The following is a 27,980-nucleotide window of genomic DNA, read 5'->3' on the forward strand; positions in this document are numbered from 1 at the left end:
TCACTGCTTCTCCGGTGACGTCACGCGTTCGTACAAGATCGGCAATCTTCGGATGGCTTTACCTAATCTCTATATTCCTTGAGTCTGACCATCGACTTTCAGTAATACAAGCACGTTGCGCACACACAGCAGTCATAGCTCGTCAAGTGTCGGAAGAGAAATGGAGGTATCGAAGCAGCTTGTTCGCGTGTGTTTGTTGTATGACTTTAAAGTGGGCCTGTCAGCTGCCGCATCAAGTCGCCGCATTTGTCAGGCATTTGGGGAGAATGCCGTGAACGAACGCACTGCCAGGCATTGGTTCCAGAAATTCCGTTCGGGAGATGTGAGCCTTTCGGATGAAGCTCGCAGTGGACGACCACATGTGCTGGATGACGAGGCCCTGAAAGCAGCCATCTTGGAGGACAGTGGTCTAACGTGTGATGAACTTGCAGAAAGGTTCCATGTTTCCGCTGAAACAGTCAGACTGCACCTGCATGGGACAGGGAAGTCATACAAGTTAAGTAAGTGGGTACCCCACACATTGTCGGCAGCCAACAAGGAACGAGTGACAGCCTGTTTGTCCTTGCTCACTCGGCACCTGAACACACCCATATTTGATCACTTGCTCACTGGTGACGAAGTGGGTCCTCTATGACACTCCCAAGCGTACCAGGCATTGGTTGTCGCCACGTGACCCTGTTCCTCACTCCTCAAGACCACCTCTGCACCCACGAAAGGATATGCTCTCTTTATGGTGGAATTGTCGGCAAGTGGTGCATTACGAGCTCCTTCCACCTGGTCAGACCATCACTACTGACCTCTACTCTCAGCAGTTGCAAAGGGTGCACCGTGCATTGCGGCAGAAGGAGCCGGCATTGGTGAATCGCAAGGGTGTGCTGTTCCTGCACGACAATGCCAAGCCACATGTGGCAAAGAGGACCCGGGAGACCCTTCAGCAACTTGGCTGTGAGACACCATATTCACCGGAACTTGCACCAACAGATTACCACCTGTTTCATTCCCTCGACAACCACCTCCGTGGGAGATCCTTCGAAAATGAGGGAGACCTGCGGAACGCACTCACGGACTTCTTTGCATCCAAGCCCGCCGAGTTTTATCACCAGGGTATTGTGCAGCTGCAGGAACGTTGGCAAAGGGTGTTGGATGCTGATGGAGATTACTTCGAAACCTAAAGGTACGTACCGTCCACTGTATTGCTCTTTGTTTATCACTGCTCTAGAACGGCAAGAACTTTTTTGGTTACCTTTTAAATCTATACTTAAACATTGTTGAAGTCGATTTAACTATAGATTTATTCGCATTTGTTCTGTGTTCTACAGCACTAGGATTTTCAGGTGAAAAAATACTCCTCTCGCCCATCCTCCTGTAGTGAACCCGATCACATATCTATAAACAGCTGCGTCACATTATCCGATGAGGAAACTTATCTTTGGGGGCTATCTCCATTTCCGACATTGGGTGTTCAGGTTGCTATATCACCATGAACACCTGCCTTCCACGCCAGAGGATTAATCTATTCTTAGCCAATCTCGCTACAAAGACTTCATATATAGTTGATGAGGAAGTTTTCATGACGCTAGACCATGTCGTTTTTTTTTTCTTAAACATAAATATACAAAGCATGCATATATCATCGCATCCTCTGCCTCTTCAAATGCTCCACATTTCAGGAACCAACCCATCCCCCCACAAAAAAACCCTCGTTGATAGGGTGTTATGTCTGTCAGTCCTAAATATAAATGATTCTACCTTTTTTACATTCTCGTGGAACAAAATATATGCTTGCATGAGATAAACATGCTCATCCAGTCGTCCTGAGGAAGAATAACTTGTGTACCGTGTGTCATGGAGAGAGAGAGAAGGGGGGGAGGGCTTGCCTGAGATATCTTGTGTTCGTTTGGCACATAGGATCGATGGACACAACTGTAAGACTTTGTAACTAGAAGCATATCTTCTAACATGTCACATTAGAGTAAACAGACTACTGATATACAGAAATGAAAAACTTAAAACAAGATATTTTCATATCTAATGATAACATTGTGGTTCAATTCCACGAACTTCTCTTCTACTATATTACATTAATGCAGGGTGCGAAATAATTGAAAACTGGTGGAGGGGGGAGAAAGTTCTTCTTGGAGTTGAACGGCATTGGGAGTGTCACTATTCATCTTAGCAAACCCGAAAACTATGGATTCCACACTAATATCGGTCGTTTTACATGTCACCCCTTCCCACCGACTCTCCTAGGGGTGCCAGGGGTGTTTTGGAGTTGAACGGCATTGGGAGTGTCACTATTCATCTTACCGACCCCAAAAACTATTGATTCCACACTATTATCGGTCGTTTTGATTATTTTTGCATGTCACCCACTTCCCACCCCACTCCTAGGGGTGCCAGGGGTGTCTTGGAGTTGAACGGCATTGGGAGTTTCACTATTCCTCTTAGCGACCCCGAAAACTATGGATTCCACGCTAATATCTGTCGCTTTCGATTATTTTTACATGTCACCCCCTTGCCACCCCACCCCTAGGGGTTCCAGGGGTGTCTTGGAGTTGAACGGCACTGGGAGAGTCACTATTCATCTTAGCGACCCCGAAAGCTATGGATACCACACTAATATCGGTCGTTTTCGATTATTTTTACGTCAGCCCTTCCCACCCCCACCCTAGGGGTGCCAGGGGTGTCTTCCCCACACAGTATTTCTTTACACATTATAAGTCATATGTGTACCAAGTTTGGTCATCGTGAATTCACCAATTAGCTTAGCGACTCCAAAAACTATGGATTCGACACTAATCTTGGTCATTTTTGACATTTTAATTTTCACCCCCTCTCAACCCCCATCCAGATAGGTGATGAACTCTGAGTTGAACGGCATTAGGAGTGTCACTATTCATCTTAGCGACCCCGAAAACTATGGATTCCACACTAATATTGGTCGTTTTCGATTAATTTTACATGTCACCACTTCCACCGCCACCCCTAGGGGTGCCAGGGGTGTCTTACCCCCACAGTATTTCTTTCGAGATTGCAAGTGATACGTGTTCCAAGTTTGGTTGAAATCGCTCCAGGCGTTCGATTTCACAGTTATTATTGTTTTGCATTCTTGTTTTACTTTTATTGTGCGTATTGATGTAGATTTGTTATTATCTCTGAGAGAGAACGCATTCAATACTCACAACTACGCTAATTTGTGTGTGTTTTCGATATTATTCTTAGTAAAGTATATTTAAAATTAAAAGTAATTGCTTATCTTTTGTTTGTTATAACAAAAACTCTCCCCCCGGAAATTTTTGGTGGGGATTTCTGAGGCCAAGATTGTTGGTGGGGGAAATCCCCCCCAAGGTTTCGCACCCCGCATTAATGGATTAAGTGGACTTTAATACTGAAACAAGAGAATAGGAAATGTGATTTTTTTCCAATATATTTTGATCCGATGGGGTTTCTACTATTGGTTCTGCAAGAAGAGTTACGCAAAATTTCTTGAATCTTGCAGGTTCTCAGGTTCACCAGCCATTCTGAGCCAAATATTTGTATCATTTATTTATTTAAGCAGCAGTTGCTTATATTCAACATTCAGTGCAAAACTCAGTTCAATTCCAGAAATTCGTAGGTTGTGTTTAAGTCCACTTTATGCACAGAAAGGCTAAGAAACTACAGCTTAAAGTGAGATCCGAACCACTGTGCAACATGACTACATCGGATATCGAACCAGAGATCCCTTGATTACAAGGTGACGACGTTACACTGCGCCATCGGTGAGGCCCCAGGAATTAGTAAAAATCAAATATTTAGTAGAATCTAGTATCGCTGTATGCACAGAAAAAGATACAGAAAAAAATGATTTTTGGAAAGAACTGGACAAGACTTGGCACGTGATTTAACATCACAGCGATGAAACGGGTTGTAACATGTTAATGGGTGGAATGTAACGGGTTGTAGCATGTTAAGGGGTAGAATGTAACGTATCTCTAGTTCTAGTCGTATGACGTCTAAATTTCTTAATTATGTGTAACATGCGTGGAACACGTTGACCATGAACATTCCCTTACTTTTACAGGTAAACGGCCAGTTACACATTCACTGGTCATAATTCATCAGAGCCTCCCTCAAGGAAAGGAAAAATGCGATCATTCCCACAACTACGCTCCAGTTAATAGTCGCTAGCTTGATGAATGCACAAAGTTCACAGGTCCCTGTTCTCCCAGGAATGCAGTCGGCGGTTCTGGCTAACAAATTTCACCACTCACTCGCAGAATCGATGGCCCTTCATCACACGCAACAGCACAAAACTACAAACTGCTTGCAGGGGGAATTTTTAAAATGTTTCTGGCGACCAGAGTTCATATGTTGCACCCTCTTACTAGGGTGGACGTGTCGCATCATAGAACCATTCTGGGTATGTTGGTGGTGCGGCCTGTCCACAATTTGAAACTCACTCTGGTGTATGTGAATGAAAGAATAATACTCTTTACTCCAGCTTTATCTAGCATTCTTGCATTGACTGATTTATTTTACTTCGCTTTTCTGACACCTTTGGCTAATCGCGAAGATGAGAATGAGTGATAATATGATGAAATTGATGAAGGGACGCTTACAAAGAACACCCATGTGAAGGCTGGGATTCGAACCCGAGACCACTGGCGTCATTGCGCACTGTGCTAACCACTCCGCCACGGAGGTGCTCGCATACTTGGAGAAGTGCAAAGGTTATACTATCTTAATGTGTTTGTTTGCTTGTGGTGGCATTTGAAAGTTGAGATTTTAGTGTTTTTCTCTTCTTGTGAGTATTATATCGCTCCTACTGTGACAAAGGCTTATCATCTCAATTTTCTTGAGTCCTCTTCTGCATTCAGCCTTATCCAACGAAAGAAATGCCCGGATGCACTTGCCTTGATTTTGTTAAAAAATACTTTGCCTTGGTAGAAACAAATTATGAACTGAACGATGTTAGAGGTAGAACAGCCACAGGCTGAATTTCACCCTTTAAGAAAGATGAATTTGTATAAATAAGCGGGAACAGGTCACACCAACCGCCAACAAATATGTATTATCAAGGATCTGAAGAACTGTCACAGAAACAAAGCATGTTGCTTATTTGATTGTAATGCTTACAATCTCAAGATCTCAGATTGAAAACTGCTATTCCCTTTTTTTCTTCCTTATTCCAAATGAATAGAACGAATGGCATTTCACACTTCTATTACCTTTCAGTCAATCTGCTTCTTTGTTCTGTATCCATTGTGGAGAATGCGATGCGAATTGTCCCAGAAACAAGAACAGAGGCAAGAAAATGATGAAGTTATAAGTCTACGATCGAATGGTTCCACAGAGACAAAGGATTCGGGTAAAACATAAATGCAACAACGAAACCACGAAAAAATACATTTCAAAATAAATCCTCACGTTCTGAATACAATCCACATTCCTACCCCATGCCAACAATGGTAAGAGACATTTCTGTAAAGAAGTCATGAAGTCAGCATGTATCAAACGTGCCACACGCATGCAGGTACACCGACCTCGCACAATGTATTTAATTAGCACACAAAGCAGGTTTGTTTTGTATCGCATTTTTCACAATGGGGTTGGAGAACCTGTCTCCTTACCTCAGTCTCTCTCTCTCTCTTTGTTGCTATCGTCTATATGTTGCAAGGTCGTAACATAGGATGTTCATGTGTACAGTTGGTTAAGAAAATGACTTCAACATTCAAAGTTGTTTTGGTGGCCTTCTTTACGATACTAAAAATGACGGGACGGAATAATATTACTTGAATGATGAGGCAGTATCTGTGTAACACCTAGATAGAGAACACGGTTATTCTGAAACAAACTAAATGGATTGAAACATAAATCTGATATGTTTCTTTTGTATTATTTTTCGTCTGTTTTCCGATAGCTGTGTCCAATCCTGACAATGAAGACGATTGATGATGAAGGCCATGAAAGGACAAACACATAACACAGAACATGACCCAATATAAATTTATACTGGCTCTTGGACCATGCACCAGAGATTTTTGTCAGCTTGGAAAAAGCAGTCCAGGGTGTACTATGTGAAGAAGAGGTTGGTATTTGAGTAACTTCCGACACGATCACTCCAACCTGCCGTTGAAAATCAATAAATATTATCAGGCGGTTTCTCGATATCTAATGAACTACGTCAGCTTGAAAAAAAAGTGAGACTCGAGAGTAAGTGCGCATTCTGAGCTATCGTCGATATCGATTGTGTGATTCTAACGATATTGAATAAGTTGTGTGCTAAACTTTATTAAAAATAGGGGGGGGGGATAAAAATAATGAAAGAAAACTTGGTGATTTTGATTTTGATTTGGGGCTTTAAGTTCACTTTATGGACAGAAGGCTAATCTGGACTGGACCTACAGTTTAAAGTGGGATCCGAACAACTATGAACCTCCACCGGGTATCGAACCCGGGACTTCTTGATTACAATGCGATAACGCTACCATGAGTGATGAAATTGATGACTCCCAAAGAACACCCATATTCAGACCTGGATTCGAATCTGGGACCCTTGACGTCGTAGAGCGCTGTACTAACCACAACGCCACCAAGGTCGGCAACCTGCACGGAAAAGCAACAACGTTTCGAAATCCACGAGGTAGCCATCAGCCTCATAAAATGAATGAACACCAACGAAGACTTGCAGTACTTTAAAATTGCCGCACACACAGAACCAGCAACAACAAGACAGGATCCTCCTAAACGAACCAAACAATAGCATTGCAGCATAATTACATGCTTCAGTTTGTTTCCTTGCAGCAGACTCTATGGCTCCCACCAACATCAATGTAATGTGAGCCGGCGACTTTAATTGCACAACCAGCATGTCATTGTCTCTCGTTTCCTTCTGCTACTTCTTCCTCGGCCAGGTAACCCGGGCACGGAAAACCGCTAAATACATCAACATCTAAATTCGAGGCACGGGAAAAATCTCACGAAGCTGTAGGACAAAAGGCTACGATCCCATGGCGGAGCAACCACCTTCTCTTGGGCAAATGACCTTCTGCCATACAGAAACAATGACTCTGGTTCCAGAAGCTTGCTGGGGAACGAGTTCCTTTTGCTCTATTGCCGACTTAACCTTCTCCAAATAAAAGGATGGTAGCATTAATGGTTACTCACGTGAATTGCCACCGACAGGTTCTTAGGATAACCACCAACATGGTCGATGAGTGATTAGGGCTCACATGTTTATACCGAGCAGGATTTGCCAGGTTGTACAGTGAGATCCATGAGTATTACCGTGCAAATTGTCCATCACCATGTTCGTGCAGTTTATTTTACCCAATAAGAGCTTCAAGAATTAAAAGAAAATTCAAAGCAAGCTGTTGACAACTTCTGCATCAGCATACATAAAAATCCACAGGATGTAAGAGAAAAATTAATTAAAATAGTCATGGACAATTTGCACGGTACTACTCATGGATTCCACTGTACAACCGCTAATATACCAGGAGATAATATACGTATAGCGTGATATTCAAACACTGAAAACAAAGATATTTTAAATAAACACCAGATGAAAACACAGCGCTGATGGTCCTTAATACATTGAATGCTGACTGAAGCCGGATGAAGGAACAATTGAACAGAACATTTTGCGTAAAAGAAAATAATAACCCGGATGAATAAACCTTTGAACGTTCAGCGTATAAAATGAAGGCGGTAGGAACAGTAGGAATGACAGTAATCTTTGGGGACAAAGGATTGTTCGAATTATCCAACACCACAGATCATATTCGTGTTTGGATTATAGTCACTTAAGTGTGGAGTAAGATTGAACGTAAATGGTCATCTGAACACCGCTGAACGTAATACAATGCAAGTGACCAAACAATAAGGTAATCGTATTGCTGCTTATAGCGCTGGTAAAGGTAAGGGAAAAAATACCCGTGCACATTGCACCTTTCCATGAATGCACGTAAAGGAATGTTCCCTGTCTTTTCCTTCTAAGGTGGTATGATCAGCATTACACTCCGGACGACTTTACTTCCAAGGGTTACCTCCCATATACCGATTGATTTTAGGCTGGGTGAACCCCAGAGTTGCTTATGTAGGAACAAGATCGGAATCGAACCCGGGACCCCTTGATTACAAGGCAACGACGCTACCACCGCACCATCGCCAAGGCCTTCTATTCATATTATCTTAGCTTGTTGACAGGTAGACATCTACAGGTTAGTCTATCCACTTGTCCTTCTGATACTGATTACATGACAGTCTAAACAGTTGTCAAAAAAAATGAACAAACTCAAAATTGCAAAGATAAGTAACATACAACTACAATGTAATGTTCAGAATATTACAAACTAAAAGTAGCGATTTTCAGTTTTTTTCTATTTTTTACTTTGTCGATTGATTACTTCCACCACATAGAGAATCTTACATTGTGTCAGACGATAAAGTGTCCATAGTTTACTCCAATAACATGTCTCGAGAAATTAGAAGCTACTGTGAACAGAAAAACCAAGCTTATACAGAACGATGCTGAACTACATGTGTTTAGCATGAGCTAACGCCCACCCAAGAACCCCACAAATAGACATGTATCATCATCACAATGAGCAATTAGAAAGATGATCATCGATGACATCAGTGGACGATGACAAACCCATATTCTACAGTTTCATTCAAATTCTACACTTCCACCGTTAAAAGAAGAAGACAGGGGCACTGCATAATTTGTAAGCAGGGCACGCAACAGGACGCGTGTCATCGAAGTGCATAGCCGCTGCCTTGTGGAAGGGGGAGGAAGATGAACAACATCCGCTGCTCACATAAAACAACTACAAACATTAGCCAATGACCACATGTTAACCAGCGCATTGAAGATTGCAAGGCTCTTGACAGTGAGTTTACAGTGTCACTTTGCGCTAAGGACTCAACACAAATCAGATATTTCAAAATGTTTGTTGTTGTCATGATTCCTTTAATGGGTACATTAGGACCATTTTGGTCCCACGATCGTTACAATTTCAGAAAGCTGTATTGAGGATATACAGGGTGTCCCAAAAGTCTCCATGCATGGGAATAACATAATTTATTTGCAACTGAACCGCAAAAATGCCACTGCCTCATGCCGAGCGCATCCACTTGAATAAATTTAATGGCAAGAATGCATTGACTTGCGCCTGACTCTCGAAGGCGGCACATCGAGAGCACATTATGTGACACTTCAATTCTACAGTGACATTCCCAATGTATGGGGATTCTTGTGACACCCTGTATAAGATCTTGATTTAATTTCAATCTTTCTTCACAACGTCACTTTTTGGTATTTCGTTTACTTAAATTTGATCGTTCAACCCCTTTCCACACAGTTTTGCGAAAATGACACTTCTAATTTCAGTACGCCAGACATAATTTGCAATAAATGCCACAGATAATGAATTAGTAAGTTAATGTTACAGTTACTTTATTCCAGATAAGCTAAACTCAAATATTTCATATGTGAACTACAAGCAAATTGTTCTTTCTTTCCACGATGACTACAATTAATTTTCATTAATTTACAATAATATCGTGTCTTCATATGAAAATATACATGTACGAAAAATCAACCTATTTTTATATACTTGACTTTAGTCGTGCATTTGCTCGTAACAAAAGTACATACACAAGAAAATAGCATTTCAAATTCAGCAAACCATGCTTCATGTTCTTTACTGTTAAACGTACCGACAATTAGCTAAAAGTAATTATTAATTCTGTATCTCGTTACCTGAAAAAGAAATAGCAGACTTACAGTTGCATATTTCAAAAATTAACTGTTACTTGTTATTGTATTAAAGTAAGAAACTTGTAACCTCCAAACATTGATATAAATATTCATTCTCTTGATCAAATCTGCTCTCATCCGCCTTCGACTGTTGGTTCCACACTCCCAAGAATTGGCGACGGAGCCATGACCTACTTAGAAAGAGAGTTGGCAAGGAGAGAGGTTTTTTATCTTTCCCTTTGCAAAATAGATAAGATCACTCTGCACATTTTTGGTTGTGAAGATTACATTCTTGAGGGAAACTTGCGCCCGCACCGACGAATTCTTTGTCACCCGTGTGGAAAATGCGCCCTGGAACTTACAGGCGACACTGCATATCCTGCATTTCTTAATTAAGTGCTTTGAGAATTAGAGATACGTTTCTGTTTTAGTTTCATATCATCTACAGGAAATTGCCGATTTTCAAAGCGTATTTGCAAGTGAAGCTGTGGGTTGCCTTGCACAAATTTACAAAAAGTAGTAACAAATATAGAGAATTGCAGTTGCGAGTGGAGGATTATGTAGGGGCATCAGTATGTGTACAATTTGCATCGCGTAACATTTTGTCACGTACATGTACATACATAAATAAAATGGCGCATTTTGAATGTCAAGAGTTCGTTATACATTCTCAGAGCAAAATTACTTTTAAAACGTAGAACTGTAACTGAAAACTTCCCACATCTGATGAATTTTCTTTCGAGTATATGTTTTACTGAGGTAAAGTTATTTTTACACCAGCTTATTATGCCTAATCCATACGTACACACCTATTAAGACAGGCACTGCATTTAATTAATTACACTGCCTGTGTATATTGAGATAAATATATGAGATAAATATAATGTGTCAGAAACTAACCAAGATTGGCAGAAGCAGTCAGGAGCAGTGACGTACCCAAGAGGGGGTTGGTGGGGGGGTTTAACCCCCTTTGGCCCAGAATTACTCAAAAAGAATGTCAAAAATAGGAAAAGATGGCAAAATGAGGACAGACTACCCAAAAAAAGTGTACGTAACCCTTCCCTTTTGAAAATCCTGGGCACGACACTGCTCAGGAGCCAAGTAGTTCGGTACACAATATAGATCCTTCACATATTTGGTGGTGCATACCAAGCAAATCAGTATTGAAGTAAATCTTGTAAAAAATCTATTTCTAAATCAAGTGGAAGAAGAGACGTATGTGGCACCTGGTGTAAGAAGGCACTCAAATGTCGACCTCTCTTCCACGTACCCCGGTGAATGAAGTCGTGCAGGCCTATGAGGCTCTGGCGTCTGTACTCACGGCCAGTATAAATCCTCTGTTGGATTTGTGTGTGTTTGTGATTCTCCCTTTATGCACTTCATCGTACCATCACCAGTAGCGTAGCGTCCTAATACGCCCATACGCCCGGCGTTCCCTGATTTAAAATTTAAAAAATGCGTAAATGCTGTAAATATAAAGTAAAACGTGACTAATTATATACATGTTTGAGCATAATGGCATTATAAAAGCTATTTTTCGCGATCCGTCTACAACGCTCCACTAACAGCTCTCCTTGTAGCATTTCTCTAATGTCTTTGCTTGCCGGACGCCGGCTAGGTTTGGCGTACAGGACCATACCTGCCTGTAGGCAGAGAGAAGGAGGGAAAGCTTGTGGCTTGGATCTCTACAGCACGGGCGAAATGCTCTCGCCATACGCGGGCGTACGGAGACCTGATTGGTTCTAGGGGCCATGTGACCTTTCCTGCCTTCCGATTCAAGGCGCTGTACTTCCGATGCAGACGACAGAAGTAGAATTTCTACCCGGTTTTTAGCGCTCGTGCCTCTGCTCATGCTGTGTGATGCTACAATAAGCAATATTGACTGACGTATCTTTCTTTAATGACCACTGCATCGTGTAATTTATCGCAAGAACAGTGAAGTGCATTAAAAACTAAAAGAACAAAAAAGGTTTTGTCAAACAAGTTGATAAAGTCCTCGTGGTAGAAGTTCAGCCTGTGGCTGCTCTACCACCTAACCCACAAAACTATTTATTTAAAAAAATATTTTTTCGTTAGTATCTAACTGCCTAATATTGTGCCAGTGGAAATGTTTAGTATTCGTTTCAAAACTCTTAACATTGTATGATCTCTTGACAAATTTTTTTAAAAATGTTTATCAGCGTTCTCAAGATACAATAAACAGTGGTCTGAAACTCTGAATGACTACTAATAGGCACTGTTACGTCAGTAGAGTGTACGATTGTTGGATCATCCACCCCCCTTCGTGTCAGTGTGTTTTGCACAGCGCGAGAGGGTTACGGTTCGAATCCCGAGCCTACGCATGTTTGTTCTTTGTGAGTGTCTCTTCATCAACTTCATCAATATCATCACTCACATTCATATTTGCGATTAGCCAAAAGTGATAGAAAGCGAAGTAAAATAAACCAAATCATTCAATAGTTGTATCATCCACAACAATGAAGTCTACTGTTGTTCTAAAGGTGCTTGTGATTGAGGTAGGGTTTTTTAATTACTTGCGTCATGCCGAAAGGTTTCCTTGATTATAAAATACTGTTTTGCTACACATGTGTTACGTGTGGAGCAAAATACCCCGAATGGTGTGCGGTGTTTCTGACTTGAGCAATCTAATTAAAAATGGTATAAAACACCAGTGCTCCAAGCATTTATTTTCTACATAAAACAAGCATGGATCATGTTTTATCGGAACCCGGCTGACTTAATGTAATAAACACAATGAGATTGTGATTTTAAATAGCTGACCATCACTCACCCTCATCTTCGCAATTAGCCAAAAATGGTAGAAAAGCAAAGTAAAATAAACGATGTCAATCAATCAACGTACGTGGTACAGTGGGATCCATGAGTATTACCGTGCAAATTATCCATCACCATGTTCGTGCACTTTATTTGACTCAATAAGAGCTTCAATAATTAAAAGAAAACTCAAAACAAGCTGTTGACATTTTCTGCACCAGCATACATATAAATCCATCGCTTAAAAACACATAGGATATAATAGGAAAAATAATGAAAATAATCATGGACAATTTAGACGGTAATACTCATGGATCCCACTGTACAACCTGGGCAGACGATGCTCTGGCGCCTGGATCCACAGACAGGGTATGCCTTCGTGGGTCTTGCGTTGTGTCGTTCATGTGTGTGTGTGTGTGTGTGATCGTTCATTCATCGCTCTTCACCATTCATCCACTTCAGTCGCGATTAGCCAAACGTGACAGAAAAGCGACGTAAAATAAACTTTATCAACATCGCATTGCTACAAAGGTGAAACAGAACGTCCTTGCATCATGACAGAACTTGTCAACGAAGCTATTGTTAACAATGACCGGCATCGGCCTTGGCCCCTATCTTCACAAACATTATCAATGCTTCTGCTGTACAAAAAAATCCCATAAAAAAATCAACACGTGAAAGCACACGCCGAGACAAACTCTCATTAACTTACCACGGCGATCCAAAAGAGTCATCCACACTTACTTTCACCAAGCACAATCCAAAAGCCACACATGCACACACGACACGAAACATCCGCACGCACGCACAGAAAAAAAAGGCTTCCCTGAACACAGCACGGAGCACAACACTCAAAGACCGACTGATGAACGTGGGTTTAGTGCGACCTCAACATACCCATATCTCTCCCCCCCCCTTTCCTCCTTTCCCTCCCAAGTCCCTCAGCTGCCAACTGACACAAAGCTAGACACGTCAAGAGCCTCGCACGGGAAAGGGGCTGGCGGGGCGGGGAAGGGCTGCTTCCCACTGAAATGACTGACTGGCTTCAGCAACACGCCTTGGAGTAGGCCGACCCGTTCATAAGAATAGTGCCAAAACGTTCGCCCCGTGTCTTGCCCAATGCCGTCCACCAATGCTCCACGCTCTCTTCCCTGACAAAAATAACTTTCGGGTTCTGATAAGTCTTCAATCATTCAAGCCTTCAGTCACCGTGAAGAACTGGCGTGTTGTTTCTAGCACGTTAAAACTTCTTTAAAGGGAAGAGTGACAGTTTCGCACCAGTTGTACATTTATTTCAATATCGTCAGAATGCATACTGCTACTACTACTAAAAAAAAGTCTGTACAAAAGAGTATGCATTTCTCTCCATGTTGCAAGTGGAAGCGGTTTTCTAAGTTGATTCTTAAGCTCGACACGACGATTAAAAAAGGTGATTAAGTATTTGCAGAATCCTATGTATTCCTTATGGGGAATCAACTCCAAGTTAAGGTAGGGTGACCATCCGTACTGATTTTCGCAGTACAGTCCTTTTTTTTTTGATGGGCTGTCCTGCAGAATGTGAAGCCATGTATAAAATTAAGATATGTCCTTTCTTTCACATATGTCCTGCGAAATGTCCTTATTTCTACTTCGGTTTCCGAAGTCCAAATATTTATTTTCTATTTATATTTTCTTTTGTTTTTTCCATGTCAACAGTTTATGCAGTACATACTTTTCAGTTGTGGTCGGAGTCACTGTGAAAAATGTTCAGGTGAGTTTTCAATTGCAAACAGTGAAATGTCTGAAATAACACGACATCTGCAAACGGCAAAACACAAATCTGCCGACGCTGCTGCTGCATCTAGTGCTACTCTTTCTACATTTTTTCGAAACAAGAATTTTAAGCCTACAGAACAAAAATTGGCAGCAGCAGAAGCGTGTTTTGCATTTCATACAGTGCAACATAATCAATCGTTTCGTTCTACAGACTGTAGTTCGAAACTTGTTAAGAAGTGCTTCGAACCACAATATGCTTGTGCAAGAACAAAATGTGAAGCGATCGTGACAAATGTGATAAGCCCCTATGCAATTGCAGAGCTTCAGAAAGAGTTGGATCAGGTAAATTACATTACAGTTTACACAGATTCGTCGAACCATAAAGCTACGAAATTGTTTCCATTGTTGGTGCGCTACTTTCTTCCTTTGAGCGGAGTGTACGTTAAAGTTCTGGATTTTCAAGATCAGTGTGGTGAAACGTCCGATATTGTGTCCTCGTATATCCTGAAGACATTAAATGAATACAACATTGAAACTAAAGTTGTTTGATTATGTGCTGACAACACCAACTGCAACTTTGGAGGAGCAGCAACAAAAGGTAAAAAAATGTTTACAGTATTGTTCAGGAATGCTTAAACAAACCAATTGTAGGTGTAGGTTGTTCTGCACATATAGTGAATAATTGTGTACAAACTACAATGGACTGGTTACCGATTTGCATAGAAAGTGTGGTGCACAAAATATACTCATATTTTTACATATATACAATACGTGAACATGCTTTACGTGAATTTTGTGACTTCGTGGAGATAGAGTTCTCAAAGCTTCTTATAGCAAAACTAGGTGGCTCTCTTTTGTTGCCAGCCGCAGAGCGCATACTTAAACTCTATCCAGCAATGAAATCATACCTTCCATCACAGGACAAGTGTCCCACAATCATTAAAATGTTCTTTGAGGACCCCCTATCTGAAATATGGCTTTACTTTACCCATTCCAATGCAGCACTTTTTAATGACTTTGTTCACTTTCTAGAGGGTCAATATGTTTCTATAATGGAAGGTTCTGCATTGATTGCAGAACTTAAACAAAAATTAGTTGGCAGATATAGCTGCCTTTTTTTGCCTCTTATAGTGCAGTCGAAACTGAAAAGTCTGGAGGAATTCAACTTGTATTGAATACATTAAACAGTGGTCCTCTGCCTTTTCTGAAATGACTGTGTTGGATTGGGTAAAACTGGATTCGATGATCGAATGGACAGGGTGCAAAATAGCGTACAATTTTTCAACAAATGGTCAGGAAATAATGAAATTTCAAATGTAAGAGCGTATGCTACTCTTGAAAAATTGAAAGCATGGAACACTGCTCAAACCAGAGTAGATTTAAGATGGGTTGTAGTGTTGCCCACGGGACGAGACGGGACAGGCTTTTAAAAATTCGAGACGAGACGACATTGACCATGTGTCATAAGACAAACGAATATTTTCGAGACGAGACAGCATTTCCACGAGACTCCACGAGACGAGACAGGCCAAAGTCTCGTCTCGTGGGCAACACTAATGGGTTGAGATATTCAAATATTTTCAGAAAAAATGTATTTCCTTTTATCAGATATTTGATATTGTAGAGTTCAGTTCGTGCCTTCCAGCCACAAATGCACCCACTGAGAGAGTTTTCTCATTAATGAATAACATATGGACTGCTGAGAAATCTCAATTGAAAACTGAAACTCTGAAACACCTAACAATAACTAAATATAATTTCAGTTGTACCTGTAGTGAATTCCATGATATGGTTATGGAAAATACAAAGTTATTACATGCTATTCACTCGAAGCAAAAGTACAGAACCATTAAGGATGATACTTAAATATTGGTACATTTGATTATGAAATATTTGTTAATTTGAAGTTATTGGAATTGTTTTAAAGACTTAAAGTGTAACTGTAGTTTGTTTAATATGTCAAATTTTAAATACATTTAGTTTTCATTTTTGTTTTATGCCACTCATATACTTTGGGGATTCATCAAATAAAATAATAATTATTTTTAAAACTTTTGTCCTTTATGACTTTCCTTTTTTGAAGAAAGTTTGTCATAGTATGTGTGTGTACTGTTTTTTGCTGGTAAGGATCTGGTCACCCTAAGTTAAGGATAATCAAATTGGCTACGACCAAGAAATTGTTCAATGTGTTCTTTTTTCGCCCGTGTTCTTTTCTACGCCATTGGATGTTTAATAATGCTCCCATAAGCGTAATGCATTTATCCTTGTCTCCTACGGGCATCCTGGCAGTGTTGCCAAGTATGATGCGCATAAAAGATCTAAATTTCACCTTAAATAGAGCTAAAGTTGACTTTCAAAGAACTAAATTTACGAGGGCTTGATAATTTTAAAAGGGGCGGGGGGTGCCGCTATTACCGTTAACTTTAAAGTGATGAAATTTATTCTTGGTTTTCACCGTCTAGATCTGGCGGCATCGCCCCTCTCAATAATCCACCGATGGTTGTATGATTTGATTAATTTGTTTTTCTTATTTAAGTCCACTTTATGCACAATAAGATTAATCAGGACTTTGCTGTGGATAACATTGGCGATTCACTGACTCATTGCTGAATAGTACAAAGTGTCCATTACTTTCTGAACACCTTACAAACAGTAGGGCACCATTATTATATTAATATATTTTGTTAACTCGAAAAAAAAACCTGTATACTGTCTGGGAGTGAGGGGGTGTATTCCACGTTTCAGATGGTTTCAGATTAGGCCCTTTAAGTCTCACTGTTCGCCGGTAAGTTGAGCGAAGGGTCATTTACTGCGTATTTACCGCGTATAGGGAATCAAGCCATTACTTGTATTAATAATGTACTAAATTTAATATTGTACGGCTTAATTGTAACCCTATTAAGATAATAATAATAATGACTAAAGTCGGAGAAACGTCCCTAATCAAAACGCTTAACGTTTTCTTTTTTCTAGTACTACAGCAAACAGACTACACCTAAAAGTTGTTAATCAGTGTCTCGCTTCACACCCATTGGCGCCATGCCGTACATTCCATTTCAATGCCCTACAATGGCTCTACTCTCATAATCTACGCAATAAATCATCGGTTCAATATCAAAACATGAGCACCACTGACAAGTGGGGACAGACATGAACTCATCTGGCGAATCCTATTGGCCCAATGGATCTTTATGGTCCAAGGCTAGCTCCGAAGCCCTGATAGGCAGTTGAATTATTATTACGCAAGAGAAAGGGAAATACGCTTTTTTCTCTAAAAGAATGTGAATTCCATTGCCCACATAGAGATCGAGCGTTATCAGTGTTTTCCCTTCCTAAAAAGCACTCAAAGGCACTTAACTCGCTCGTCGGCATGTCTGTTGGCGGTTGATTTGTGACAAGATATCTAGATAACAGTTGTTAACAAAACACTGTTACCGTAATATCAAGTAACTTTCCAACGTTATACATGGAACTCTAATCTTCTGGGTCCTACTTCGGGAATAAACAAAAGGGCAAATTCACATATACCAAAAATTTGGAAATGGTATGCATATTGTCTATATTATGTGTTGTCGAGGAGTCGAGAAGTTAAAAGTTCCGAGGTTGCGGTCGGCCACCCCTACTCAGAATGCTCGAAGAGAATGTTGGATACAACGTCAGGAATGCTTACCTCACCTTTTCTCTATTCATCCGTCCTATCATCACATCGTCGCATTTAACCTATTTGCAGATTTCCAGGCGTATACGACTTTTTTCCCCTTTAAAAATAGGTCTGAAAAACAGGGTGTGTCTTATACGTCGATACTCAGTTTTTCAAAACCTTCATTTCTGAAAATTTTATCTTGCACTGGATGGTATAGAGGACGAGTTATTATTGTATGAGGACAGATTCTGATATAGAAGAGGTTTCAAGTGACTTCATTTAGCTCTGTACGTGGTGACTCAGGGGTTTGACGAAGAAGACTAAATGTATTCTTTCCTAGGAAGATTAAGTAAGTTATTTGTTGAAAGTAGGCCTACATATTACATTATATTTGAAATGCTCTTAATTAAATACAATATTCAGTGATAAAGCTGTGTCTTCAAAAATATGTACAAAAAAGTGGGGTGCGTCTTATACGCTGGCTAATCAAATTTATGAGTCAACCAATTATTATCCTTCCGTATTTAAGAAAGTTGTCGTATACGACTATTTAGCTGCATAGATTGTAATATGGTGTTTCTGAGATAGTAGTATCCGTTGCATACAAGGCGATTCGAAATTGTTTTATGGGTTTTCTTGACCTTCAATTTTCAACAAAGGGAAAAAAATCTGCCGAAAGAAGATGGTAACTCAACGAGTTTTATATGACAACAGTGTACTCGCCACACCGATACCTGATTATGACGTCATACTTCACAATGGTAGCTCGACACGAAAAAGATCCATAGGCTATGTTTAAAGCTATAACAAGAGACTGGTTAGTGTTCAGGACCAGAAAAGAGCAGGAAAACCTAACACTTCGCAGAAAATTTATTGCTTTGACGCCTTAGGCCGGTCGTCCCTTGCACTGTAATATTATTTAAAAAAAGGTAAAGTGCTCCCCTGTGCTTAGCACCACGCCATGAAGGCGTATAGGGAGTGTGGGGGTAACGCCCCAAACTTTCTTGATCCGGTCATGAGTGGAGTTGATGTGATCAGCATCACGCCCCTGACCGCACTGCAATACTACTAATAATAAGGTATAACGATACAGGCAGTGCTCCCAGGAGGCCCACAACACATTTTGGGCAAGGTTTCTGGTGTTAAAATAACACAAACAAATGCTTTTAATCAATGCCATTTTAACACGGCTGATATTAAACGTTGACCACAATATGGTGTGGACCTTCTGGGACCAATGTCCGCGTCGATTTAACATCAGTGCTTTTTTCCGTGTGGAAGTATATTCGCGCGAAGTGAGTAATGGGGCGAAAAACAATTATTTCGCGTGAAGATACGCAAATGAAAACATGCATATATTGTGCACACATAGGAGTAAATTAACCAATAGTTATCTTTCCAGAAAAAAGATTGATATATACTCTTTTTGTAGGCAGGTTTGTACTGTTATTTCCAGTTTGGAAATTGCAGGTCACACAAATCCCAGCAATAAATTTCAATCACCCTGTATCTGTGCTACTCTTGGATAATCGCGACTATGAGGATGAGTAATGGCATGTTGAAATTAATGAATAGACAGTCACAAAGAAACTCTCATGCCCAGGCAGAGATTTGTACCCGGAACCCCTGGCATCGTTGAGCGCTGTAATAACCACTACACCCTGGAGGTCGGCAGGTTATGGAACGAATACAAGAAACATTCATATTTCCCAGCCCGTTATCCTTAACAATTAAAAGAGGCACAACAACCATTTTCAGAGTGGAATTCAGTCTTCGGTACCCGGTGGAAGCTCACAGCGGTTCGGATCCAACTTTAGACTGTAGGTCCAGTCTTTATTAGCCTATTTGTGCATAAAGTGGACTTAAAACAATCGTGTCACTTGCTCCAATAAATAAAGAAGGAAATGTGTGGGAAAACATTAAAGGAAATAGGTTTGAGAATATATTGCGTGACTGTGCACCAATGCGGAGATCTTTGAAACTGTTCGTTGCTCAGATTGAGCTAAACAGCTTACGACACCCACTTCTTCTCCATCCCACGTTAACAAGTGGGTGTATATTACCTGAATGCACGAGCAAGTGGAACACCTCAAAGGGCATTGGTACGGACAGCACTCAAGGGACAAAACGTGAGTTAGAACGAATATGAGCCCTTTACAAGAAAGGTTTCTTGAGGAAGAAATCCTTCAGAAACAAAATATAGTGCACGAAGAATAACTATTTCTCCCAGTGGCGTAGCAACATATCGCGAGGCCCTGAGCGAGATCAGAATGCGAGGCTCCCATCCGTTCTTCAAATTTGAAATCTCAATGTGAATCGATACAAAATCTTCAGGGATACGTCAGCAAATTATCATATTTAAATAATAATAAATTACTGACGATAATGATATTTAATAATTTTACTCACTTTAAAATGTATTTCTCTGTTTTCCGGGGGCTGAAATCTGAAGCTGTAGGAAGGAAGGAAGGACTAATATTATCTAAACCGTCATTGAGTTGAAAACAACGCAAGCATTTAAATGCCTCACACCTTGCTCCGTAGCAGTTGGTAGTGATTTATTGTTAACATATTAAAATCTGGAATGCATGTCACCAGAAAGATGAAAAGACAAAGCAAATGTCTTTTTATTCAGGAAAAGAATAAATGGGTAAATATCCAAGCAAGCTATCCTGAAGTTTTAAAAATGTTTCACTTATTTCGGGTCACCTTAGGCTTTGGGCTCTCCTGCCTCTATGTTACGCCAGATTTGAAGTACCTATTCATTCAAATTCTAACGCTTAACTAGAATTTAAAGCCAGATAAGAACAAAATGTTTTAATTTTATTTCCTTTTCCATTTTCTTTTCTCACTTCCATTTATTACATTTTTCGTATAAGCTCCATGGGAGGCGTGGCCCCTTCAGGCGCGAGGCCCCGGGCGGTTGACCACTTTCTCCTTCATGGAGAAGCGTTAGTCCTGAATATCAGCCTGATTGCAGTTATGCCAGCGCACCAGTAACGGGGGAAGCAAAATTGATTGGTTATTTGATCAAGTGTCAATCATGACGTCATAAGTTGATACAATTTGGAGACGCACCTCTTCATAGTTCAAGAAAATTATACAGTGTGTTTCAAAAGTCGCGTAACCCAAACTTTGAAAATTTATACTACCATGAAAACCGTAAGAGATATTAAACCCAAGTTTTTTTTTGCATTATAAGGGCTCTCATATAGATATATTTTTTTTCAATACTTAACATTATCGGCTTACCCCATACAGAAAATTAAATAAAATAATAACTGGCGGAAGGCAGCATTAAAAATTTTCCAGAATGCCACTTTTCGGTGAGAAAAATAAATAAGAAATTATCGAAGGGTCACAATTAGACTTCTGATGACTGACGCCATGCCAATCTGTCATTTCCGACCAATATTGGTCATGTGCAGCATTTGATGGATTTCTGACTGGCAATTATGTGCATTAAGTGAAAAAGTGGCATTTTAGGGGCATATCACATTAGCTGGCAACACTAGCAGGTCGAAATTTTGTCAGCGGACGCAAGCAACATGTGCCTAAATATTGGCCATACATTTACGAAGCAAATATAGAAAATGATGTTTATCCTCACAAATGAAAATACTTAATTACTTTGTAATCGGCATTAAAACATTGAAAAGCAATCTTCTGTACACACACTTCTAACTTGAAATGCTTTAAAAGAAGGTTGATGCATTTATTGACACGGTTAAACGTGTACTTCTCGCTTCTTTCAAATTCAAATTCAAATTTTATTTATTAAAGGGCGATGTTCAGCCTGTTGCTGTTCTCCCAGTCTGTTCTCGTGTCTGATTTCGACAACTGATGCATTTTCAGTGCACAAAAAAGCGCGCTATTAGCAGTCAATCTACTTTAATGTGGTTACTGGAGTCAACATATTCGTGTCAATTCACACACTGGTTTCTACGTGCACGAGCTACGATGGTATTTACGATGACTTCCTAGTGTTGAATTTAGTAAAAAAAATAGTATTACTTCAGGCTGAAGGATAACGTCCTAGAAATGTAGTGATCATTGCCAATTATGCTGTTGTTTGATCACTATATTTTAGAATTGTGAATAGAAACCAACACAGTGCAAACACCAAAAATGCCAAGAGTAATGTTCTTACCTGAACATAATAAATTGGAAGCCCGCACTGAAAAACCAACAGAAAATTGGCGGCGGGTGGTGATTTATGCTTTCGTTTGATACCCAATTTGCCCGAACCATATATCATGAATATGTAAATTTGTGAGGGCGTCAGAAAATATTTGCAACGGAAATCTCTAACGAGATAGATTCTATCGTGTTGGTTCAAAGCGAAGAGTGTGGATCAGTACTTATTCTCACTTTAAAGAATCATACAACAAACGATCAAACTCTCTGTAGGTCAATCAAATGCGAATACTGAATGTCGTATTAACATAAGACTATTGTAGTTAATGCGATGTATATTCTTACTTCATTCATATTTACAATGAATATTTACTAATTCAGTGATTATGATAAGATAAAGCCAATGTCAATTATTTACATACACACACATATATTTTAGATATTAAATGTTTGTAATATAAATACTCTTCTTAGGATGAATATACCATGAAACATTTCGTATTACTAATACTTATTCCATTATTTAAATTTTTCAATGCAAATTCGCATGTATCTATGGGGGAGGGCATAGTACTTTGAATTTAACGTTTTATTTTTGTTACTTAGCTCCACATTCTCCAAACTCGAGAATAAAAGAATCGAAGTTCTTAACATAATATTTTGTGGTTGTCTAAATTTAAATGTATACTTCAGACGTTTTCACGAGATGAATAGGGAAAACACGATTTTTCATAGAGTTTATAACATTGATTGATTGAGTTGGTGTTTTAAGTCCATTTTATGCACAATAAGGCTAATCGGGACTGGACCTACAGTTTAAAGTGGGATCCGAACCACTATGTGCCCCCTTCATTACAAGGCGACGACGATACCACTGCGCCATCTAAGAGGCCCTAGAGTTTATAACAATGAACTCGTGCAGAATAATCGGTAACTTCCAATTGTCTCAATGTTTGTTCGAGATCCTTTGCAATCTGCACCGTCAGAAGAGAGCGATTTCAATAAAAATGAGCCAAATACTGTATAATAATATTGACCAACTATGATGTAGACATATTTTATTGTTATTAATGTGTTGAAAGACAATTTTAAAAGTCTTCCCACAAAATATACATTCAATGCTTTTATAAATTAGCAACTCGCTTGCATTTGTGGAGGCCAGCGAGCGGTCAGTTCGGTGCGAGCTTACCGCCTGGACACTGTACTTCAAAGACCATACGCTAAATACTCATATTCAAATATTTGTTTCGGAATGCTAACTGTTTTGGAAGCATCGCAATTAATTGTATCAAATTCCTAACTTTCTTCAAATTATACTTTCGTATTTATATTTTTGAAACGTGTGAAAAATAAAAGACAAACTGGGGCCTCCCCGATGGCGCAGTGATAACGTTGTCGCCGTGTAATCAAGTGGTACCGGAAGCACACTGCACAGTGGTTCTGATTCCGCTTTAAACTTTAGGATCAGTCCTGATTGGCCGTGAGTCGGGAGTGCACAAACAAAAGACCGCGTGCGCTTGTGGTTAAAAATATCTACCACGAGCGCACAAAATCCATGGCGATGTTGCCATGATGTGTCAACTGTTAAATTCTTTCTTTCAGGTTCATTACAGAATGCGTAACCTAACCTATCGTAACCTACCTAACCTAACATTGTATTCATGAAAGTTTTGTTATAATAAACATGTGTAATACTTCTTGATATTTGTCTTTTTATGCAATTAAACGATCCTCTACACAGGCCAGACATTACACAATCATAGATGTGCCAACGCAGCATTGGATGTTGTGCGCTCATGACATCTTTCATATACCACCAGCGGACACTTTTTTTTTGTGGGCTAGTGAACTGCACCCTCCTGATTATCCTGTCCATAAAGTGAACTTAAAACAACAAATCAAACAAACAAGCAAAAGACAATCTGTTCTACAGCGAGTGAGTAACTGGTGGTTTTGATGCAATCAATAGTGAGTTAGGTGGAAAATATTTTTTGGGGAACAATTCTACGGCAATATTACGGAAAGTGAAATTATACAGATGATGATACTAAAATTATATCTACATGCTGGTTGTCACTTTTGAACACTCGATTACGTCAAAATATTCAGTTTTGACTAAATCGTATCAAGTATATAAAAAAACCACTATTGAATCAGTGTTGATCTTCAAAACAAAATGTAAAGCATTATTACAATCAAACCTTAGTTTCAAGAATATTTTCAGATTTATTATTATATTAATTGTTCTTTAAGAAAGAGGGATATATATAACCTGATTGTAAGGTCTTATTTACATTGTTCATTAAGAGTGAATAAATAAAGGTCCAAATATTAAGAATATGTGTTACAGTTGATTTCAGAATCAACGAATTTTGTTTTATGGAATTTTGAAAAAACAGGGTCCAGTGGACCCACGACATCAGTAGTGTAACATTTTTTCACGACATTAGTTAAGGGTTAAGTAAATTTACGAGGGCGGGCTGAAAAGTAATACCTGCTATTTTTTTGTGACGGTGTAAAGACATTTTGGATTTTGAGTACTCTTCAGACTTTCCCCCTTCTCCATTCCAAGTTTCAAACTTCTATCACCAGGGGTTGCTGAACTAGAGCGAGGAAAATGGCAGCATGTAACCATACTATGTCGTTGCACCTGAAACTGCGTGTGGTGACCGAGTTTCTAACTGCAGAAAATGTGTCCCCAATTCACATTCATCAGAGAATGAAGGCTTTTTATGGCAATGAATGTGTAACGTTAGTACTGTATGATGTTGGGCTGTTCATGCTCACAATGAAAACCCCTGCTGAGGAACTCTCCAAGAAGTTCTTTTTCACACACACGTTGAGAGTTCCTCGGCAGGGGCACGTTACACATTCATTGCCATAAAAAGCCTTCATTCTCTGATGAATGTGAATTGGGGACACATTTTCTGCAGTTAGAAACTCGGTCACCACACGCGGTTTCAGGTGCACCGACATAGTATGGTTACATGCTGCTATTTTCCTCGCTCTAGTTCAGCAACCCATGGTGATAGAAGTTTAAAACTTGGAATGGAGAAAGGGGAAAGTCTGAAGAGTACAATGCATGGTTGCTCAAAATCCAAAATGTCTTTACACCGTCACAAAAAATAGCAGGCATTACTTTTCAGCCCGCCCTCGTATAATCGCTACAGCTTTATGAAACACGAAAAGCAATTTCGGAAAATTTGGATTTTCCTCTCCATTACGTCAGAACCGACTCAAATCATAACAGCGGAAGAGACTCGTGTAATGCAACACAGAAAGGAATGAAATTCAATTAAACTTCAAGAAACTTTCGTGCTAAAGCCACAATCAACCCTGCACCCACACCCCTTCCTCCCCCTCAATAATCCACCCAGCAACAAACCACAAACACCTGACTTCACACTTTGAAGGTCAGAAATCCCGTCACAAGGATTCTTCCGAACCGAAGAATACGAGAGCGCTTCTAAGACCAAGGATTTTCTTCCTCGAGAATTTCAATTTAGAGAAAGACTTTTCTCTCCTTGAAATGCAAAGCAAACTCATTTAAAAACGTAATTGACTTTTGGGAGACAAATTGCATGCAATATCTCATTACGCTCTGAAGATCTGATGATGAAATTCTACCCCCTACGAAACCTTCAATTTGTTGAAACTATTCAAACCTCGATTTCTTTATCAAATGTTAAGTGCAGTTCTATCTCAAGAAAACTGTTGAAGTAACGTGATTTTAATATCATAAAGGTATATTGTTATCACTGGCATACCCAGGATTATATTTATGGGAGTGAACTTCGAATCTAGTATATCCCATAGGAAAGGTGTCAAAACTGCACAAATTAACTTTAGATGACAAGAGGCAAGAAAATCAATGAGCTAATAAGCGATACTTTTGGGAGCTGAACTCGCATCCATGCATACATTATACATATATAAGTTATAGCATAGAACTAAGAGAATGCCCAGGAGAAATTTAAGTACTCAGTGATTACATATGAAGTGTGACTCTAAATTAATTTATAAAATTTTCTTCTCTTAGTTTTCCTCCCCTTCCGCTCTAGAAAAATAAGTTATTCATTTATGACTTTCTGCATGTCAATTTCACCAATCTGCTTCACTCGGTTCTTCAGTATTGAGAGAGGATGAAGGATTTGGAGCCCATAAGCCTCCTCCTTGCTTAAGCCCTTCTTCACAGTACCGTACCTTCAAGGTGAACTAAAAAAAGTGAAGCACCTCAGCTTCGAAGAGTAGAGCGTTCGAGTTAGTTATTACCTCACTGCATTGCCTATAGGGATGGTACAGAGATGGACTTGTAAAAAGACAAGAACAAGACCATATCCTTCGAGTCATGTCAAGAAGAAAACGAGGATTGGATGTCCAGTGTGTCTCGTTTGCTTTGCCTAAACCAAATCTATTCTCTCTCAGACTTCAAACATACTAAGCGGACACCTACTATTTATTTATGGAAAAATGCATATTTTATACCAATTATTAATTTAATGCATTAGCGGCAATTGCGAGCCTATGCTGCATGGCTGTATACATTTAGAATAAATTTCCGTATTGGAGCATTCCACGAAAAGTGACCTACTCCAAGTAAACAACAAAATTAATTATTATTGTTTTTTTAATCGCATCAAGGTTTAAATGTTTGTGAATGCATATAATTTGCATATATCACCAATACAAATTATTAGCATCTACAGCCTATATGTTTCACAGAAAAATGAAGTCAAACTTTGCTACATTTTTGACTGACTGACTGACTGAATTGCTTATTTTACTTCACTTTTTGTGCCACTTTTGGATACATTGCGAAGATGGGTATGAGTGATGTGATGAAATTAATGAACGGACAGTCACAAACATCCATGCCCAGGCCGGGATTCGAACCCGGGATCCCTGGCGTCGTAGCGCGATGTGATAACCACACCGCCACGAGGGCCGCGTTTGCCACATTTTTAAAGCGTCACACACGTCAAGCTATGCCATTATTAGACTTCGGATTTTTAGATTCTAAAAAGTGTCCCATTAGATTCCTAAAATAGATTCGAAAAACCCTAAAATAGGTCCTAAAATCTTAAGTTAGGCTCGAAAATTCCTGAAATAGGTTAAAAAAATTAAAATACTCGTAGTTCAAAATTCCTGAAAAAATGCTGATTAGGTATAGTCACCGGCAAAGAAAATGGGACACTTATATCCTGAAATACGCACTATCTTGCACAACGTTATGTGTGTTTGCTAACCCTACGGCGATGACAGAACGTACCATTGGGAATTTGCTTTTAAAATCCACTCCTCGCCGTATAGTTAGGCAACAATCTTTTTTCATGTTATCCACAATCAATCTCCACAATTTTGTTTGACAACATTCTTATATGCTGAAAATAATCTTTCAACAAAAATATAGTCAGTGGTGCAAACTTCAATACTGAAATGTTAGTTTGCAAGGCGTGAATGCTAAAAACACCGAAGTAACGCGAAAGTAATCAAGACCACACAGATCAGAAGTATGCAATTTGGACTGTACAGGTAAAAGTGGCACCAGACATTTTGCTTTGCTTAGAGCTTTGAAAAATTACGATGCACGTGAAGGGAGGGAAATCGACAGAGAGTACGTTTCAAACACGTTCGTCGTTGAATTTTTTCGTGAGCAAACAAAGCAAATACCTCTATGCGACATAACAATCCTGTAAAACCTTTAAAAATATATAAAAACCTAAAAAAAAGGCTTAATTTAGGCGCATAAACCTAAAATAGGTTTTTTAGGCACTATAAAACTTCTTCAGTTGTTGCGTTTTTTTAACGAAATGCTGACATAACTTAGCCTATTATTGCTTGCATACCTGTAAAGAAAACATAGGTTAAAAACCTAAAATCCGAGGTCTAGTCATCATATTCAAGGTTTATTTTTAATTTGTTAGC

At 39.5% G+C, this 27,980-nt stretch overlaps 1 protein-coding gene across 4 annotated transcripts in view; it reads right to left on the minus strand.

Moving 5' to 3' along the window:
• The window catches only part of LOC145978872 (uncharacterized protein CG43867), a 936,647-nt gene that overhangs the window by 715,625 nt on the left and 193,042 nt on the right, over nt 1–27,980 (minus strand). Inside the window, exon 1 of one of the 4 annotated variants that reach the window (XM_083111769.1) lies at nt 13,233–13,331. The exons of the other annotated variants lie outside the window; for them this stretch is intronic. The gene's annotated coding sequence lies outside the window, so the exon portion shown is untranslated. Of the gene's footprint in view, nt 1–13,232; nt 13,332–27,980 lie in introns of those variants that run through there. 4 annotated transcript variants of the gene reach the window in all.

Source organism: Lepisma saccharinum, chromosome 25 (genome assembly GCF_977018435.1).
Source record: "Lepisma saccharinum chromosome 25, izLepSacc3.1, whole genome shotgun sequence".
In the NCBI taxonomy this organism is placed as follows: Eukaryota; Metazoa; Arthropoda; class Insecta; order Zygentoma; family Lepismatidae; genus Lepisma; species Lepisma saccharinum.